Source organism: Bufo bufo, chromosome 6 (assembly GCF_905171765.1).
Source record: "Bufo bufo chromosome 6, aBufBuf1.1, whole genome shotgun sequence".
NCBI lineage: Eukaryota > Metazoa > Chordata > Amphibia > Anura > Bufonidae > Bufo > Bufo bufo.
The window spans coordinates 196,445,416-196,466,927 of NC_053394.1; positions in this window are offsets into that span (position 1 = coordinate 196,445,416).

Here is a 21,512-nt window from a genome sequence, read left to right on the forward strand (position 1 = left end):
TGCTGCTGACATTTTTACTTTTTTTGTTATTAATCGAAATTTAACGATTTTTTTGCAAAAAAATGACATTTTTTACTTTCAGTTGTAAAATTTTGCAAAAAAAACGACATCCATATATAAATTTTGCTCTAAATTTATTGTTCTACATGTCTTTGATAAAAAAAAAATGTTTGGGTAAAAAAAAAATGGTTTGGGTAAAAGTTATAGCGTTTACAAACTATGGTACAAAAATGTGAATTTCCGCTTTTTGAAGCAGCTCTGACTTTCTGAGCACCTGTCATGTTTCCTGAGGTTCTACAATGCCCAGACAGTACAAACACCCCACAAATGACCCCATTTCGGAAAGTAGACACCCTAAGGTATTCGCTGATGGGCATAGTGAGTTCATAGAACTTTTTATTTTTTGTCACAAGTTAGTGGAAAATGATGATTTTTTTTTCTTACAAAGTCTCATATTCCACTAACTTGTGACAAAAAATAAAAACTTCTAGGAACTCACTATGCCCATCAGCGAATACCTTGGGGTGTCTTCTTTCCAAAATGGGGTCACTTGTGGGGTAGTTATACTGCCCTGGCATTCTAGGGGCCCAAATGTGTGGTAAGTAGTTTGAAATCAAAATGTGTAAAAAATGACCGGTAATATCCGAAAGGTGCTCTTTGGAATGTGGGCCCCTTTGCCCACCTAGGCTGCAAAAAAGTGCCACACATGTGGTATCGCCGTACTCAGGAGAAGTTGAGAAATGTGTTTTGGGGTGTCATTTTACATATACCCATGCTGGGTGAGATAAATATCTTGGTCAAATGCCAACTTTGTATAAAAAAATGGGAAAAGTTGTCTTTTGCCAAGATATTTCTCTCACCCAGCATGGGTATATGTAAAATGACACCCCAAAACACATTCCCCAACTTCTCCTGAGTACGGAGATACCACATGTGTGACACTTTTTTGCAGCCTAGGTGGGCAAAGGGGCCCATATTCCAAAGAGCACCTTTCGGATTTCACCAGTCATTTTTTACACATTTTGATTTCAAACTTCTTACCACACATTTGGGCCCCTAGAATGCCAGGGCAGTATAACTACCCCTCAAGTGACCCCATTTTGGAAAGAAGACACCCCCAGGTATTTCGTGATGGGCATAGTGAGTTCATGGAAGTTTTTATTTTTTGTCACAAGTTAGTGGAATATGAGACTTTGTAAGGGAAAAAAAAAATAAAAAAAAAATCATCATTTTCCGCTAACTTGTGACAAAAAATATAAAATTCTAGGAACTCGCCATGCCCCTCACGGAATACCTTGGGGTGTCTTCTTTCCAAAATGGGGTCACTTGTGGGGTAGTTACACTGCCCTGGCATTTTCCAGGGGCTCTAATGTGTGGTAAGTAGGTAAATGACCTGTGAAATCCGAAAGGTGCTCTTTGGAATGTGGGCCCCTTTGCCCACCTAGGCTGCAAAAAAGTGCCACACATGTGGTATCGCCGTACTCAGGAGAAGTTGGGGAATGTGTTTTGGGGTGTCATTTTACATATACCCATGCTGGGTGAGATAAATATCTTGGTCAAATGCCAACTTTGTATAAAAAGATGGGAAAAGTTGTCTTTTGCCAAGATATTTCTCTCACCCAGCATGGGTATATGTAAAATGACACCCCAAAACACATTCCCCAACTTCTCCTGAGTACGGAGATACCACATGTGTGACACTTTTTTGCAGCCTAGGTGGGCAAAGGGGCCCACATTCCAAAGAGCACCTTTCGGATTTCACCGGCCATTTTTTACATATTTTGATTTCAAACCACTTCTCACGCATTAGGCCCCTAAAATGCCAGGGCAGTATGAGTCCCCCACAAGTGACCCCATTTTGGAAAGAAGACACCCCAAGGTATTTCGTGATGGGCATAGTGAGTTCATGGAAGTTTTTATTTTTTGTCACAAGTTAGTGGAATATGAGACTTTGTAAGGAAAAAAATTAATAAAAAATAAATCATCATTTTCCGCTAACTTGTGACAAAAAATATAAAATTCTAGGAACTCGACATGCCCCTCACGGAATACCTTGGGGTGTCTTCTTTTTAAAATGGGGTCACTTGTGGGGTAGTTATACTGCCCTGGAATTTTCCAGGGGCCCTAATGTGTGGTAAGTAGGTAAATGACCTGTGAAATCCTAAAGGTGCTCTTTGGAATGTGGGCCCCTTTGCCCACCTAGGCTGCAAAAAAGTGTCACACATGTGGTATCGACGTATTCAGGAAAAGTTGGGCAATGTGTTTTTGGGTGTCTTTTTACATATACTCATGCTGGGTGAGAGAAATATCTCGGCAAAAGACAACTATTCCCATTTTTTTATACAAAGTTGGCATTTGACCAAGATATTTATCTTACCCAGCATGGGTATATGTAAAATGACACCCCAAAACACATTCCCCAACTTCTCCTGAGTACGGCGATACCAGATGTGTGACACTTTTTTGCAGCCTAAATGCGCAAAGGGGCCCACATTCCTTTTATGAGGGCATTTTTAGACATTTGGATCCCAGACTTCTTCTCACGCTTTAGGGCCCCTAAAATGCCAGGGCAGTATAAATACCCCACATGTGACCCCATTTTGGAAAGAAGACTCCCCAAGGTATTCAATGAGGGGCATGGCGAGTTCATAGAAATTTATTTTTTTTGGCACAAGTTAGCGGAAATTGATTTATTTATTTTCTCACAAAGTCTCCCTGTCACGGCCACGGTTATGGTCGTGACTCCTTGGGAGTCGCATACAGTTGCCCGCGGTTTTGGTTGTTGTTTCAACCGCAGCTGAGGCATTTTGTAGTTGGCCTCGGTGCGGTTGCCGCGGACAACAGCCTTGTGTGCGGTTCCCGGGGAGTTGTTGTGGATGCACGTTTGTATGTCTGGTGTGCACTGTGTTTTATGTTTGTGTGCGCACGGACATCATTCCCCTTCACTGTGGTTGCCCGTGGCAACGTTTGGTTGTATGTGTACATGTGGTGGCAGTGTCCCGGCCTTCGGGCTGACTCCCAGGACACGCTTGCCACCCATGTCGTTGCCTGCGGCAACAGCCACAGTGTGTTTGTGGTTTGGACACTTCTACTTTAAGTGTGTTTCCCTTCCCTGGTGCTGGAAGGGTTAACTCCCTTCCCAGTGTGTGTGATGTCACTGGGTGTGTCCTTCCTTTGGGTGTGGCCACTTTGGGCCTATATAACCTCTCTCTGTGGCAGGGCTCAGGAGGTTGCTTCAGCATGCTTGCTGATAGCAGCCTCCTGTGTTTTTCCATCTGCCTGTGAGAGCCACCACTGTGGTCATAGATTTAGATTTAAGTTAAGGTTTTATGTATGCCTATCTCTTTATGTGTGTGTTGTAGCAAGTTTGTCTGTTGGGATTTTCATATGTCTTCGTGCAGCATAACGGTTCTGGATCCCTGCCTGTTTAGGGATCCAGTCAGCAGGGCTGTGGCAGGTTGCTGAATGTCTGTTCACCTGCCATTTCCGTATTGCTGTTTCTGTCCCCCTTTTCCCAACAGCTTGGCCGTTGAGGCTCCTGCTCCTCTGTGTCAAGGAGGAGTAGGTTGCCTTACCCAGCTCCTAGCTCAGGGATCTGCGGAGGGTAAGATAGGGCTCCGAGGTTCCGGCGCATGGGCCCTCCTACCTTAAAGGTCGGCCCATGCAGGTTAGGAGTTAGGGTCAGGGTAGGGACGCTGTAGGAGGTGACCTGCTCCCTGTCCTGTGGCTTCATGGCCGAGTAGCTACATCAACACCTGGCACCTCACGGCTGAGGGTTTCCCCCATCCTCAGCCGTGACAGTATGACCACAGCGGCATCTCATGTGGCGTTATTCCCTCGAAAGAGGGTAGAGCATGCACCGCTATCTACGGATGGGGTGCATGCGCGCTCTTCGGAGGTAGAGCGTTATGGGGAGTTTCGCCGCTTACGGCGCGGTGAGTGGCTTTTCCCCGCCCTTTCCTCACCGTGTTCGTTTGGCGTCCCCTGTTGTTTTTTATCCCCTCACCCTGGTGTTTTTTTTAGTGTGTGGGTGTTGTTCGGTATGCGTGTGCATACCTTCGAAAGAGGGTGCAGCATGCAGTGCCATCCCCTTGTGGCCTGCATGCGCGTTCTCCGGAGGGAGAGCGTTCCTGGGGGTTCTCCGTTAACGGCACGGTTGGTGGCTTATTCCCCGCCACCTTACCTTCCGTGTCCGTGCTGGGGATCCCTCGTCCCTCTCCATGTTCCCATCTCTGGTCGTTTGCTGGCAGCACTCCGTAAGTGGTCCGGCTGCGTGCTGGTTAGGAGTGTCTGCTGGCAGCGACTGGAGTGGGGACGTGTGTGGAGAGTCCCTTCGTCCATCTCTCAGTGGTTCTTTCCCCTTTGTTGCTGGTGCGGGCTGCAGTCCTCGTCGGACTGGCTAGTGTGAGCCGGGAGAGGATGCAGCTGACAGCGACCCCTTTTTTAGAACCGGTACTGAGAGTGGACGTCCCCTTTTCCTATCCCCTTGTCTGAGTCCCTCACGTATTTTTTTTTTTTGGTGGGGGGGCTTTGAGGGGTGGGAGTGTCACGGCCACGGTTATGGTCGTGACTCCTTGGGAGTCGCATACAGTTGCCCGCGGTTTTGGTTGTTGTTTCAACCGCAGCTGAGGCATTTTGTAGTTGGCCTCGGTGCGGTTGCCGCGGACAACAGCCTTGTGTGCGGTTCCCGGGGAGTTGTTGTGGATGCACGTTTGTATGTCTGGTGTGCACTGTGTTTTATGTTTGTGTGCGCACGGACATCATTCCCCTTCACTGTGGTTGCCCGTGGCAACGTTTGGTTGTATGTGTACATGTGGTGGCAGTGTCCCGGCCTTCGGGCTGACTCCCAGGACACGCTTGCCACCCATGTCGTTGCCTGCGGCAACAGCCACAGTGTGTTTGTGGTTTGGACACTTCTACTTTAAGTGTGTTTCCCTTCCCTGGTGCTGGAAGGGTTAACTCCCTTCCCAGTGTGTGTGATGTCACTGGGTGTGTCCTTCCTTTGGGTGTGGCCACTTTGGGCCTATATAACCTCTCTCTGTGGCAGGGCTCAGGAGGTTGCTTCAGCATGCTTGCTGATAGCAGCCTCCTGTGTTTTTCCATCTGCCTGTGAGAGCCACCACTGTGGTCATAGATTTAGATTTAAGTTAAGGTTTTATGTATGCCTATCTCTTTATGTGTGTGTTGTAGCAAGTTTGTCTGTTGGGATTTTCATATGTCTTCGTGCAGCATAACGGTTCTGGATCCCTGCCTGTTTAGGGATCCAGTCAGCAGGGCTGTGGCAGGTTGCTGAATGTCTGTTCACCTGCCATTTCCGTATTGCTGTTTCTGTCCCCCTTTTCCCAACAGCTTGGCCGTTGAGGCTCCTGCTCCTCTGTGTCAAGGAGGAGTAGGTTGCCTTACCCAGCTCCTAGCTCAGGGATCTGCGGAGGGTAAGATAGGGCTCCGAGGTTCCGGCGCATGGGCCCTCCTACCTTAAAGGTCGGCCCATGCAGGTTAGGAGTTAGGGTCAGGGTAGGGACGCTGTAGGAGGTGACCTGCTCCCTGTCCTGTGGCTTCATGGCCGAGTAGCTACATCAACACCTGGCACCTCACGGCTGAGGGTTTCCCCCATCCTCAGCCGTGACACTCCCTTTCCGCTAACTTGGGACAAAAATTTCAATCTTTCATGGACTCAATATGCCCCTCACGGAATACCTTGGGGTGTCTTCTTTCCGAAATGGGGTCACATGTGGGGTATTTATACTGCCCTGGCATTCTAGGGGCCCTAAAGCGTGGGAAGAAGTCTGGAATATAAATGTCAAAATTTTTTTACGCATTTGGATTCCGTGAGGGGTATGGTGAGTTCATGTGAGATTTAATTTTTTGACACAAGTTAGTGGAATATGAGACTTTGTAAGAAAAAAAATAAATATTTCCGCTAACTTGGGCCAAAAAAATGTCTGAATGGAGCCTTACAGGGGGGTGATCAATGACAGGGGGGTGATCAATGACAGGGGGGTGATCAATGACAGGGGGGTGATCAATGACAGGGGGGGTGATCAGGGAGTCTATATGGGGTGATCACCCCCCAGTCATTGATCACCCCCCTATAAGTCTCCATTCAGATGTCCGTATGTGTTTTGCGGATCCGATCCATGTATCAGTGGATCCGTAAAAATCATACGAACATCTGAATGCAGCCTGACAGGGGGGGTGATCAATGACAGGGGGGGTGATCAATGACAGGGGGGGTGATCAGGGAGTCTATATGGGGTGATCACCCCCCCTGGAAGGCTCCAGGGAGACGCCTGTATGTGTTTTACGGATCCACTGATAGATGGATCGGATCCGCAAAAATCATGCGGACGTCTGAATGGAGCTTTACAGGGGGGTGATCAATGACAGGGGGGGTGATCAATGACAGGGGGGTGATCAGGGAGTCTATATGAGGTGATCACCACAGTCATTGATCACGCCCCTGTAAGGCTCCATTCAGACGTCCGTATGCGTTTTGCGGATCCGATCCATCTATCAGTGGATCCGTAAAAATCATGCGGACATCTGAATGGAGCTTTACAGGGGGGTAATCAATAACAGGGGGATGATCAGGGAGTCTATATGGGGTGATCACCACAGTCATTGATCACGCCCCTGTAAGGCTCCATTCAGACGTCCGTATGCGTTTTGCGGATCCGATCCATCTATCAGTGGATCCGTAAAAATCATGCGGACATCTGAATGGAGCTTTACAGGGGTGTGATCAATGACAGGGGGGTAATCAATGACAGGGGGGTGATCAGGGAGTCTATATGGGGGGATCACCACCATCATTGATCACGCCCCTGTAAGGCTCCATTCAGACGTCCGTATGCGTTTTGCGGATCCGATCCATCTATCAGTGGATCCGTAAAAATCATGCGGACATCTGAATGGAGCTTTACACGGGGGTGATCAATGACAGGGGGGTAATCAATGACAGGGGGGTGATCAGGAAGTCTATATGGGGTGATCACCACAGTCATTTATCACGCCCCTGTAAGGCTCCATTCAGACGTCCGTATGTGTTTTGCGGATCCGATCCATCTATCAGTGGATCCGTAAAAGTCATGCGGACGTCTGAATGGATCTTAGAGGGGGGTAATCAATGACAGGGGGGTAATCAGGGAGTCTATATGGGGTGATCAGGGGTGATAAAGGGTGAATAAGGGGTTAATAAGTGACAGGGGGGGGTGTAGTGTAGTGGTGCTTGGTGCAACATATTACTGAGCTACCTGTGTCCTCTGGTGGTCGATCCAAACAAAGGGGACCACCAGAGGACCAGGTAGCAGGTATATTAGACGCTGTTATCAAAACAGCGTCTAATATACCTGTTAGGGGTTAAAAAAATCACATCTCCAGCCTGCCAGCGAACGATCGCCGCTGGCAGGCTGGAGATCCACTCTCTTACCTTCCGTTCCTGTGAGCGCGCGCCTGTGTGCGCGCGTTCACAGGAAATCTCGGCTCACGCGAGATGACGCCAACCGGCGTTAGTGTGACCTGGGAGCGCCGCAGAGATGACGCCTTTCGGCGTTAGTGTGACGGTAAGTGGTTAAGCCAATGACCCCACCCAGAGCACCTGAAGGAAGGCGGATCCAGCATGATTCCAAAACAAAACAAAACAAATGGTTAGACACGTGCTGCCAATCTGACAGACCTCCGCACACCGTCCGAGCAGGGCATGACAAATACTCACCCCTTCTAAAGTTGTGTCCCGGTCCTCCACTGGCTCTCCAACGCTGTCTGGCCGTCTCTTCCTCCCACGAACTGTTCTGGCGGCCGCACATGCACTAAACTGTCTTCCTTTGTGCTGCGTTGGAGCCGCGGCACGAAGGAAGATTGGTTAGCGCATGAGCAGCCGCCCGACGTGCGCGCTCCCTGAATGTAAGAGAGGCCGGCCACTAGATCACCAGGGTAAGCTGTGCGCAAGCGCGGCCCATGGATGCGGCCGGCGATCAGTGGCCGTATCCATGGGCAGCGAATATAAACAATAGAATTGGATTTTGCCGTTTTAGGAGAAAACAATAGGATTTTAAAAAGACATTATATTTAGTGAAATGCTCACTGGGGGGTATAGAATTGAATTAAACATGATAAAGAAGATGGGAATACCCCTTTAATTAGGAACAGCTGCCACAAAGTAACCGACATTTAGGTCGGAACCGAACCAGAACACCATCGTATCATATGTGGTAGAGCTCAGGGACCGCATGGAGCAATTAGCCCAGATGGCAAAGGAGAACCTCCAGGCGGCCCAGGGACGACAGAAAGCATGGTATGATAGGAGTGCCCGTCAGAGTACCTTCCAGATAGGACAGAAGGTGTTAGTCTTAAAACCCATCAAAACCGATAAACTACAGGCAGCGTGGCAAGGTCCCTATAAGGTAGTAGAGCAACTATGTAACACCACATATCTCATTGCTAGCTGTAAAGATGAGAGGATAAGGCGGTCCTTTTACGTAAATATGTTAAAAGAATATCAGGAAAGGCAGGAGGACGTAGCAGCCGTATGTGCCCCAGCTACTGATGACCAAGACAATTTACCCTTACCCGATCTTTTAGAGAGACAACCCCATAGTGACCCCATCCGCCAAGTCCAGTTAGGGGACCGACCAAATCCCACTGAAAGGGAGCAGATGCTCCACTTACTAGCGATTAAACGGCAAACGTTTTCCCAAGAACCCGGTTGTACCTTTCTCACCACCCACAAGGTATAAACCCCTGGGCAAAGTCCCCTTAGACAGCCACCCTACCGGATACCTGAAGCTGTCCATGAAGGGATGAGAGGGGAGATACAGAAAAAGTTGAGTTTAGGCATCATTTGAGCCGTATGATAGGCCGTGGGCATCTCCAGTAGTCCTAGTCCTGAAAAAGGATGGGACTACCCGGTTCTGCATAGACTATCGACGGCTAAATGATAAAACGGTGACTGACGCTTACCCTATGCCCCGAGTAGATGAACTGCTAGACCGCATCGCCAGTGGACGCTATCTGACCACCATCATCGACCTCTGCAAGGGGTACTGGCAGATTCCCTAGGCCGAAGAGGCTGTCCTCAAGTCGGCTTTTGTCACGCCGTTTGGCTTGTACCAGTTTAAGGTGAAAAACGCCCCAGCCACTTTTCAACGCTTGGTGGATAGACTTCTTGATGGCATCCAGGAATTTGCCTGTGCATACCTGGATGACATTGCGGTCCACAGTGACTCCTGGGAAGAACACTTAAGGCATGTAAGGACAGTATTAGATCAGATTCAGGCTGCCGGCCTGACACTGAAACCAGATAAGTGCCATGTAGGTATGGCAGAAGTCCCGTATTTGGGACATCAGGTAGGGTGTGGGAAACAGAGACCAGAGCCTGCCAAGATGGAAGCAGTCGCTAACGGGCCCACACGCGTACTAAGACCCAAGTAATGGCATTCCTGGGGGCCGCAGGGTACTACAGACGGTTCGTCCCAGACAATAGTGCAATGGCCAAACCCTTGACTGATTTGACGAAAAAGAACCTACCCAGACAGGTCCTGTAGTCCCCCGACTGCGAAAAGGCCTCTCAAGCACTAAAGACCTAGTGAATGCTCCGGTCTTGGCAGCCCAGTCGCTGACAAATGTTTTATCGTGCACACATATGCCTCCATGTTTGGACTGGGAGCAGTTCTAAGCCATGTGGGAAAAGATGGAGGGGAGCACCCTGTTGCGTATATCAGTAGGAAACTGTTACCTCGTGAAGTGAGCTATGCGGCAGTGAAAAAAGAATGTTTGGCGTTGGTATGGGCTTTGAAAAACTTACTCCATATTTGTATGGGCGTGAATTCACCTTGATCACAGACCACAATCCCTTGGTATGGCTGAACCGGGTCGCAGGGGACAATGGACGACTATTGACATAGAGCTTGGCCCTGCAGCCATATAATTTTACAATCTAATACAGGCCCGGTAGACAAAACGGTAATGCAGATGGATTATCCCGGCAAAAAGAACTCAGCCCATAACAAGAGTCCGGACAGACCCAAGTTAACCTGAACAAGGTCAATCCGGGTCTGCCGGGTGTTCCACAAAAAGGGAGCATTGTGACAGACTCTACCTTTTGGATTTCACCACTATTCATTTGCCCATCTGGTTATAAATTGGATACCCACTGTTAACTTTTCTATATAGCTCCTGTAATGTATTTGGTTTAAAACCTTTTTCTTCTGCCTGTGAGTGATTAAGTTAGCCCATTATGCTTGGCAATTGTATCACAGGAAGAGCCTATTGTGTTTTGTTAATTGTGTTGGGTAATTGTATCTAACCAAATTTATTTTCCGAATATCTGGCCCTGACACACACACACGCGCTTGCAGCGCAGATGTGACAATTCACTGCAGACACCATTTATAGGCAAAGTGTGGATAAATTATGGAAAAAATATATATTTGTTGTCATTAATGTTTTTCCCATTATCTGGTCCTGACACACACACACACGATTGCAGCGCAGATGTGAAAATTCACTGCAAACACCATTTATAGGCAAAATGTGGATAAATTATGAAAAATACACTTTGCTTATAAAAGGTGTCTGCAGTGAATTGTCACATCTGCTCTGCAAGCGCGTGTGTGTGTGTCAGGGCCAGATATTGGGAATAATATTACTGACAACAAATATATATTTTGCATAATTTATCCACACTTTGCCTATAAACCGTGTCTGCAGTGAATTGTCACATCTGCGCTATGAGCGCGCGTGTGTGTGTCGGGGCCAGATATTGGGAAAAACATTACTGACAACAAATATATATTTTGCATAATTTATCCACACTTTGCATATAAACGGTGTCTGCAGTGAATTGTCACATCTGCGCTGCAAGCGCGTGTGGGTGTGTCAGGGCCAGATATTGGGAAAAATATTACTGACAAATATATATTTTCCATGATTTATCCACACTTTGCCTATAAACGGTGTCTGCAGTGAATTGTCAAATCTGCACTGCGAGCGCAAGTGTGAGTGTGTCAGAGCCAGATATCGGGAAAAATATTACTGACAACAACAAATATATATTTTGCATAATTTATCCACACTTTGCCAATAAACGGTTTCTTAAATGAATTGCCACATATGCACTGCAAGCGCGTGTGTGTCAGGGCCAGTTATTGGAGAAAATATTACTGACAACAAATATATATTTTCTATAATTTATCCACACTTTGCATATAAACGGTGTCTGCAGTGAATTGCCGCATCTGCACTGCAAGCGCATGTATATGTGTCAGGGCCAGATATTGGGTAAAATATTGCTGATAGCAAATATATATTTCTATAATTTATAAACACTTTGCATATAAACGGTGTCTGCAGTTAATTTTCACATCTGCGCTGTAAGCGCGCGTGTGTGGTTCAGGGCCAGATATTGGGAAAAATATTACTGACAACAAATACACTGACCTAAAGAATTATTAGGAACACCATACTAATACGGTGTTGGACCCCCTTTTGCCTTCAGAACTGCCTTAATTCTACATGGCATTGATTCAACAAGGTGCTGATAGCATTCTTTAGAAATGTTGGCCCATATTGATAGGATAGCATCTTGCAGTTGATGGAGATTTGAGGGATGCACATCCAGGGCACGAAGCTCCCGTTCCACCACATCCCAAAGATGCTCTATTGGGTTGAGATCTGGTGACTGTGGGGGCCATTTTAGTACAGTGAACTCATTGTCATGTTCAAGAAACCAATTTGAAATTATTCGAGCTTTGTGACATGGTGTGACAAATTCTTTGCTGCATACCTCGGTTGTAACGAGTGGTTATTTCAGTCAACGTTGCTCTTCTATCAGCTTGAATCAGTCGGCCCATTCTCCTCTGACCTCTAGCATCCACAAGGCATTTTTGCCCACAGAACTGCCGCATACTGGATGTTTTTCCCTTTTCACACCATTCTTTGTAAAACCTAGAAATGGTTGTGCGTGAAAATCCCAGTAACTGAGCAGATTGTGAAATACTCAGACCGGCCCGTCTGGCACCAACAACCATGCCACGCTCAAAATTGCTTAAATCACCTTTCTTTCCCATTCTGACATTCAGTTTGGAGTTCAGGAGATTGTCTTGACCAGGACCACACCCCTAAATGCATTGAAGCAACTGACATGTGATTGGTTGACTAGATAATTGCATTAATGAGAAATAGAACAGGTGTTCCTAATAATTCTTTAGGTGAGTGTGTATATATATATATATATATATATATATATTATTTTTTTTTATACATAAATACAGTTGATACACTGTACAGTATATACACTCTGAACCTAAGCCCCAATTCAATGGTATATTTTAACTTAAAGCATCCCCATCACCATGGGAACTCCTCTATATTAGAATATACCATCGGATTTGAGTTAGATCGTGAAAACTCAGATCCGACAGTATATTCTAACACAGAGGCGTTCCCATAGTGATGGCGACGCTTCAAGTTAGAATATACTAAGAACTGTGTACATAACTGCCCCCTGCTGCCTGGCAGCACCCGATCTCTTACAGGGGGCTGTGATCCGCACAATTAACCCCTCAGGTGCCGCACCTGAGGGGTTAATTGTGCGGATCTCAGCCCCCTGATCGGGTGCTGCCAGGCAGCAGGGGCCAGACCCCCCTCTCTCCCCAGTATTAAAAGCATTGGTGGCCAGTGCGGCAACCCCCCCTCCCTCCCTCCCCAGTATTAAAAGCATTGGTGGCCAGTGCGGCCCCCCGCCCTCCCTCCCCAGTATTAAAAGCATTGGTGGCAGTGCGCCCCCCCTCCCTCCCTCCCCAGTATTAAAACTCCGTACTGTATTACCCATCTAACATTAGTTTATGCTTTCACAGCGTGAACCAGTTCATAAATGGTTCTTAAAGTAGTTGCCCCTTAACACTAAGGACCTGAACAGCCCATTTAAAAGATCCATGCTGTGGAAGGAGGCGGGAGCCCTAAAGTGCGATATATTATGTGCCACTGAAACTCACTTAAAAAAAGAAGATGCTCATAGGTTGAAGAATATCCATTTTCCCCATATTTTCCACTCCCATTACCCCAAGAAACAGAGGGGTGTAATGGTAGCAATAAAAGATTCGGTAGCTTTTCTGCCGAATTAAAATATACCATCGGATTGGAGAAAACTCTGATCCGATGGTATATTAATAGGGACTCCTGACTTTACATTGAAAGTCAATGGGGGACGGATCCGTTTACAATTGCATCAATATTGTGTCAATGTAAACGGATCCGTCCCCATTGACTTAACACCATATACAGTTGAGGTGCCATCGCCCGGCTCCTTTATAGTGTCGGGATGACTACGGGCTGTATCAGGAGCCGGATAGCGATATTAACTTTAACTCAACACTGCCATCTACTGGCATTGGTGTGTATTGATAGACTGTGGGAGATAAAATCGCGTTTAGTTAGTAACGAATTGCGAAATAAGGGAGCGGTAGCGATGACACATCTGTATCTTGACAACCCTGTATTGCCAATGGAGAATTCTCCCTGCAAAACATACAAGAATAGGACAGGTTCTATATTCTTGGGGGAGGGGGGCACAGAACAGACATTCAGATGCAGGCAGCACATGGTGTTGGTGAATGGGTCCTAAAACAAATGTGCATCGGATGCAGACCAAAAATATGGTCATGTGAATGCACTAAGGCTAAATACACATAAAGTTTTTTGGATGAGGATTTGAAGCAGACCTGCCTACAGAAATGGATTGGAAAGGAATAAGAAATATACAGTAAAGGAAGGATTTATACTTCTGACTTTGGCTGAAAATCGGCCGTGTTTAGCCCTGGTATGTTAGCATTTAGCATTATAGCTTCTCACAAATTTCCCATCATCTAAGTGTCCAGGCCTCATATTTACTGCTTATGTCAAGGTTCCAGTCTCCATGCCCTGTCTCTTTATTAGCTGTTTGTTTGTTCTGACTATTCACCATTGTATCCAGCTGTTCTTTGATTAGTCCCTGATTAAGTAAAATACAGTCCCTTCCTAAGTGCACAAAATCAAATTATACCAGAATTGTAACTAATGAAATATACACTGCAAACAATGTTTCTGCTTTCCACAACTATTACCCTTATTTTCCTGCACTGCCGAAAACCCCTGCACCCAGCAAGGAACTTCTTATCTCTCCCTCCATCTGACCTCCTGCTCATATCTGTTCCTTAACATAAAACCTTCCTCTCTAGAGGGAATTGTAATGATAGAGACAGAAAAACCTGGGAATGTAAAATGAGCCACTGTATCACACATAATAGGATTAGATACGCAGCTCAGCAGGCAGTATCACATATGATAGGATTATATACACAGCTCAGAAGAAAGTATCACACACAACAGGATTAGAAACAGCTCAGCAGACAGTATCATACATAATGGGACTAGATACGCATCTTAGCAGACAGTATCACACAGAATAGGATTAGATACACATCTCAGCAGGCAGTATCACACATGATAGGATTAGATACACAACTCAGCAGGAATTATCACACATGACAGGATTAGATACACAGCTTAGCAAAACGTATCACACATGATAGGGTTAGATATGCAGCTTAGCAGACAGTATCACACATGATAGGATTAGATATGCAGCTTTGCAGACAGTATCACACATGATAGGATTAGATACACAGCTCAGCAGGCAGTATCAATACACAATATGCTTAGATACATGACTCTGCAGACAGTATCACACAGAATAGGATTAGATACATAGCTCAGCAGGCAGTATCACACATGATAGGATCAGATACACAGCTCAGCATAAATTATCACACACGACAGGATTAGATACACATTTTAGCAAAACGTATCACACATGATAGGATTAGATACGAAGCTTAGCAGCCAGTATCACACATGACAGGTTTAGATACACAGCTCAGCAGAAAGTATCACACATGATAGGATTAGATACACAACTCAGCAGGCAGTATCACACACAATAGGCTTAGATACACAACTCTGCAGACAGCATCACACATGATAAGATTATATACACAGCTCAGCAGGTAGTATCACACACAATAGGCTTAGATACACAACTCTGCATAAAGTATTACACATGATAGGTTTAGATAAACAACTCTGCAGACAGTATAACACATGCTAGGATTAGATACACAGCAGAGCAGACAGTATCACACAAGGTAGAATTACAGAGGTACACGGCTCCGCAGACAGTATCACACATGATATAATTAGATACACAACTCAGCAGGCAGTATCACACACAATAGGCTTAGATACACGACTCTACAGACAGTATCACATATGATAGGATTAGATACACATCTCAGCAGGCAGTATCACACATAATATGATTAGATACACAGCTGAGCAGACAGTATCACACATGATAAGATTAGATACACAGCTAAGAAGGCAGTATCATACATGATATTTGGATTCTGGATTTAGTGTTCCTTTATTACATAGTAACATAGTAACATAATCCAGCAAACTTGAAAAAGTCCAGCTACAATTAGCAAAAAGTTGTATCTTTATTTCAGCGGCTTTGTTAAAATATTCAACACACAAGAAAAATTGTTACGCGTTTTAGACCATATTTGTGGGGTTCCTTCTTCATGACAATACCAAACTTAACTAACCATGCTATATATATACCATCCCCCCACATGGCCCCTGCAATTTAGCCATGTTGGTTTAGGGACACTAGAACTTCGGAATAGACTAGGACTTAGGATGTCACCAAGGGTGGGCGCTCTACGTGCCACTCATCTAATACCAACTCTCACAACATCCGATTATTGTTCATCAAATCTCAGAAGAGGTAAGTGTTTCTTTACAATTTTACACACTTTAGTATATTGTTTGCTGTATTGTGTGACAAACATGGTGGTAGTTTCATTGTTTTTATTTTTATTGTTTTTATTTCTATTCCCATTTATATTCTGGTCTTGCCCTTTTTCTTCCTGTGAATGATTCCTCACAGGGAAAACCAGTGTTTTTCTATCCATATTCAAGGCAACCCTCTGTTCTTCCTTCACCTTTTTTTACAGAAAACACCCTATTTGATAGCCTTTCTAATATATTATTTGATTCAACATTAAAGGAGTCCTCATCAATGCGGTTCCTCCTTGCCCTGATGAGCTCACCCCGAACCGCGTGTATAATTGGTCTGAATTCAGAGCTAACCTGCCCCGTTCTATTTTAAGGAAAACTAGAGCAAAAAGAAAGCCTTCCTCCAAGGTCTTGTTCAGTTCAACGGATCCGGAGTTGTCTGATTCCGTAACTACTGATAATACATAGGTGGAGGACGCTAGTGCTCGAAGTCATGCTGCAACAACTTCGGCACAACATAAAAGAAATGCAAAATATGAAGGGCAGGGAGGAGGCACAACAAAAACGCGCCGTTATCCCTCCCGGTATATGAAGGATTAATGGGCATACAAGTAATCAACTTATCTGCTACTATCTTGACTCAGGATCAGATTAATGTACTAAGAAAAGGGTTGTCATTTTCTCCAACATACAGGTTTGACATCTATAAGACCATTTTAGAGGTAAATCAGCTTGCACGTAATCTTACTATAAAAAAAACATTTTGCAAATGTAGATGAGCATATAACTGACATCGATAATGGTCTGGTAGAGGACAACCCCTCTATTTTTCAACATTGATGCTGTTCCTATTTGTAATTCGATGAATTTGATTGAACTTATGCATTCAGCTTCTTTACAGGAGATGCGTACCAAGTCGGGGTATCATGAACTGATTAATAAATCATTATTGTTTAAAACTAGTAATAGGGATTTTTATCCCTTGCAGTCCAGATCGCCGGCATTCGACCGATTCCAAGAACTTGTTGAAAGGGACCTTTGTGCCCTGAATGACAAGATAATAGGACAGGCACATTTGGGTACTCGGAAAAATACAAGGCGGATAAACATGTCTGCTGCAGAAAGGAAGGCATTGCAGGCTTTGGAAGACAGGGATGACCTGATTATAAAAAATGCGGACAAAGGTGGAGTAGTAGTTGTTTTAGACCGCTCAGTGTATAAGACATAGGTTTGCACCATGTTACGGAATAATGAAATATACGCTGAGCTGAGCTGAGGAATAACCCCTTCCCCCCTTTTCAGGCAGAACTTGGTAAGATCTTGACTCTAGGAATGGAGTCGGGCTTTTTGACTAAAAAAGAATGTGATTATATATTTGTATTAAATCTGGTCATCCCTGTCGTCCACGCCTTACCCAAAATTCATAAGGGCTCGTTCCCTCCGCCACTGAGGCCGATAGTGGCGGGCATCGGATCTTTCTCAGAAAGGATGTCTGAATGGCTGGACTCACTTTTACAGCCATTAATTCCAATGATACCAGGTTTCATTAAAGACACCCGCTCTGTTTTACAAGCCTTTGGAGATTTTGAATGGAGAGAGGATTTTATATGGAACACGGCAGATGTCGTGGCTCTCTGTACTAATATTCCTCAAACACTGGCATTACAAGCATTGTCCTGGTTTTTAGACATATATAGTGACTACACAAAGAAGCTCCAGGAATATATGGGCATGGTTACTGACTTCCTCCTTCGACATAATTTTTTCATGTTCGATAACATGTTTATTTACAGGTGTCGGGAGTGTCGATGGGGGCTAAGTTCTGTCCCTTCATAGCCAATATTTGTATGGCATGGTGGGAGAGAAACTTCCTCCTAATCGACACCCACGCATTTTCCAAATGTGTGCAGTGGTATGGTCGCTACATCGATGACCTGTTAATTGTATGGTCTGGGGATGTGGCGGCCATACCACTGTTTGCAGATTATATAAATCAATGTGTGGACTTTATTTCCTTTGAGGTTCACTTTGAATTGTAGTCGATTTGCTTTTTGAATTTGTGCCTGAGGGGGAATATCAGTCTTGCCAGTGTTCAGACTAGGACACATAGGAAGGATACGGCAGGTAATACAATTTTACATGCAACTTCTTGTCATCCATTGCATGTTATCTATAACATTCCAAAGGGTGAGCTCATCAGGGCAAGGAGGAACTGCACTGATGAGGACTCCTTTAATGTTGAATAAAATAATATATTAGAAAGGCTATCAAATAGGATGTTTTCTGTAAAAAAAGGTGAAGGAAGAATAGAGGGTTGCCTTAAATATGGATAGAAAAACACTTGTTTTCCCTGTGAGGAATCATTCACAGGAAGAAAAAGGGCAAGATCAGAATATAAATGGGAATAAAAACAATAAAAATAAAAATAAAATCAATGAAACTACCACCATGTTTGTCACGGTATATTGGTCAAGGATCGTGTGTTTGTTCAGAGTCTGGTAATCCACATACAGATATCTTCTTTCTTCTTCTCAGCGATTACTATGGGAGAGGCATACATGTTTGACTCAACGATAACTCCAGTATCCAACACTGCCTGACATCTTCAATATCTGCAAGAGCGATCAGTCTTAGATTTCTCCTGCCAATTTTGTTTGATACCGATCCCTCTCCTTATAGTCGGTTTAAAGCGCTTCAATATTCCGGTTGTATATTCAGTTTCATGGGATCCTCTTTTACCAAACGCGTTTCGGAGTTGGCTACGACTCCTTCCTCAGTGACTAGTTTTCCCATGAGACTGGTCGACTTTTATATCCGGCTGTCCAGGTGTGAATTGATTCAGATGCATTAAAATCATGGAGTGGAATTTTCTGAACACTCACAAAGCTTTGTGAGTGTTCAGAAAATTCCACTCCATGATTTTAATGCATCTGAATCAATTCACACCTGGACAGCCGGCTATAAACGTCGCCACATGCAACTCCACCGATGTTATCTACCTAATCCAGTGTCCATGTCTGAGACAATACATTGGGCGGACCAAACGTGCCTTGAAGGTTAGGATAGCGGAACACCTAAATAATATCACTAAAGGGTACGAAAAGCATTCGCTGTCCAAATATTTCAAGGACGTACACCAACAAGACCCTAGAGGCCTCTCATTCATGGCACTGGAAAGGGTGGAGAAGCATTGGCGGAGAGGCAATCAGATCGAGAGATTATCAAGGGCAGAATCTAGAAAAATCTATGAATTTGGCAGTCTCTTACCGAGAGGCCTAAACGCGGAGTTAGAAATATTTGGGTTCATATAGAGTTGGGTGGTCCGTGTGGGTGTCGCTGTAGAGTTGTATGTCAGGCTGTTTTTCCCAGCACTACAACTCTCCCTCTACCCCACACGTGCCCCCCCCCCCTTTCTTCATCCATCATATACAGACACCCAGAATAGACCAAAATACCTATTTATATACCGCACAATAGAAGATTCTATATATAAAACATCCCTGATTAACCCCATCTTCGATATAAAGAGGATGGGAGAGAAAACGCATCAAACTTGAAAAAACGCAATAAAACCGCACCTGCGTTTTATTAGTAAATTGCGTTTTTAAGTGAAGTGAGTATGTAATAAAGGTCCTTAGTGAAGGGCAAACAACTCTTCCATAAAAAGCTTGGGAAAACAGCCTTGAGTACTCATAAGAACATTTATTTATTGTTTTAAAGTGTATTTTATAATTGATATAGTCTGAATAGACTAGGATCACAGTAAACATGTGAATTAATAAACAACGGTACTGAATATGACAGTCAATAGAAAACTACAAACAGAAAAAATCGCACCCTGATAAAAAACGCATCAAAATCAAGGGTACAAATAACATCCAAAAAATTCCATATCGAGTTTGAAAGATACAATTTAGGATCCAGTCCGGATTTTGTTAGAGACCAGCACCAGTATAAATTCTACTGATCCATAGAATGGGAGTATGCCACTGAGGAAGGGGAAGCGTCTCCCCGAAACGCATCTGGCGTCATACACTTGGATGAATACCCCATTTTCTACGAAGTGCACTATAAAGAAAAGGAACTTTTGGATCCAGCATTAGAAGACTGCAATACGTCATTCATCAGCGCCAATAGAGAAAGGTCCGTGATCCTAACATCGAACTTACATCATTTGTGAGAGACACGTGGGACGCGAGCGGCTCCATAGCCGGGACGCCGGCCGACTCAACGGAGCGAGGGCTCGAAATCAAGTCCCGATTCACCCGACGACGCAAGTGGGTACAACAATTAGAAATACCTTTTCAAGCAACAATTGAATGAACTTTTTCGGCTATTGAAGCAATAACCCTTACTGCAGTCACATACGAATACATTACAGAAGCTAGCAGTTGGATGCAATTTAGTATCAGCCTGTGGCGGCTGAAGTGCTCTTTTTTGATACAGACATTGCGATACAAAATAACCACATTGGTTATTTCAGCAAAGGATTTCCGCTGTAACCTAGCGTTTTGCTAAAGCATTGGGACAATTAGAAGCTGACATAATCTACCATTTGTTCACAAAAAGTCGGAATTCCCTTTGTCTGACACAGATCTTTGGATATATCTGTTAGATAGAAGAAAAGATTTAATATCCAGAGACTGGCCCACTGTTTGGTCGAATTTGCATTTTTAAATTAAATATTGGATGTAATGTTATTTTTAGTTTTATTTGATATACTGTCAATTCACTAGATTGATACTGCCTGTGCCAATTTGTTATTTTTATCAATTTGATATATACTGTCAATTCACCAGATAGATACTGCGTGCGCCAATTTGTCTCTCCAATTCAAAATCAGCCTTTTACCACATCTAAGACCGCATTAGTCTGGGTGGAGGCACAGAGAGAGAGGCATTTGACCTTATCAGTACCTATCCCAATGTTGCTGCCTTTTTTTATGAAATGAACATATGATATTGTGCTGAATAGTTTATAGAATATTTATGTATGTTTTATTATTCCTTCATTTTGTCTATTTATTTTAATATGTATATTAAATAAAACATCCTATATTTCCATATAAGAGTGACCAATCCATTTATTTTCTAAATTATACACTGACTAATGCGGCAGAGGCCCAAGATGGCGGTTATTGCCAAAAATGGGTGTTTTTTAAAAGCCAAAAAATGATTGAAGTATTTCAAGCTTGTATTTAACAATCGCAGATGCAGCAAAGGCTGCAATATTAAGTATTTTGCCCAAAATGGGTGTTTTTTTTTAAATAACAGAATATGTCAGCAGTATATAACGCTTGAATTTCACACGTACAGATGCAGCAAGGGCTGTAAAATTGAGTATTTTGCCCAAAAAGGGTGTTCTTTAAAACCCAGAAAATTATATCTGTATTTCTAGCTTAAATTGCACACTGACTAATACTGCAAAGGCACCATATGTAGGATATTGCCCAAAAAAAAATTTAAACACAGATTATTGCAGTATTTCAAGCTTGGATTTCAATGTCACAAAAGCACATATGCAGTGCTGGTGCACTGAGCTTGCATAAAATGGCCGCCGCCGCCCACCTAACTAACAGACGGATAAAAGTTATTTTTATCTGTCACTGCATTCAGGGCAGGGTAAAAAGATTGTGCACTGCACCCACACAACAAAATCTATGAAGATCGCTGAGTTTA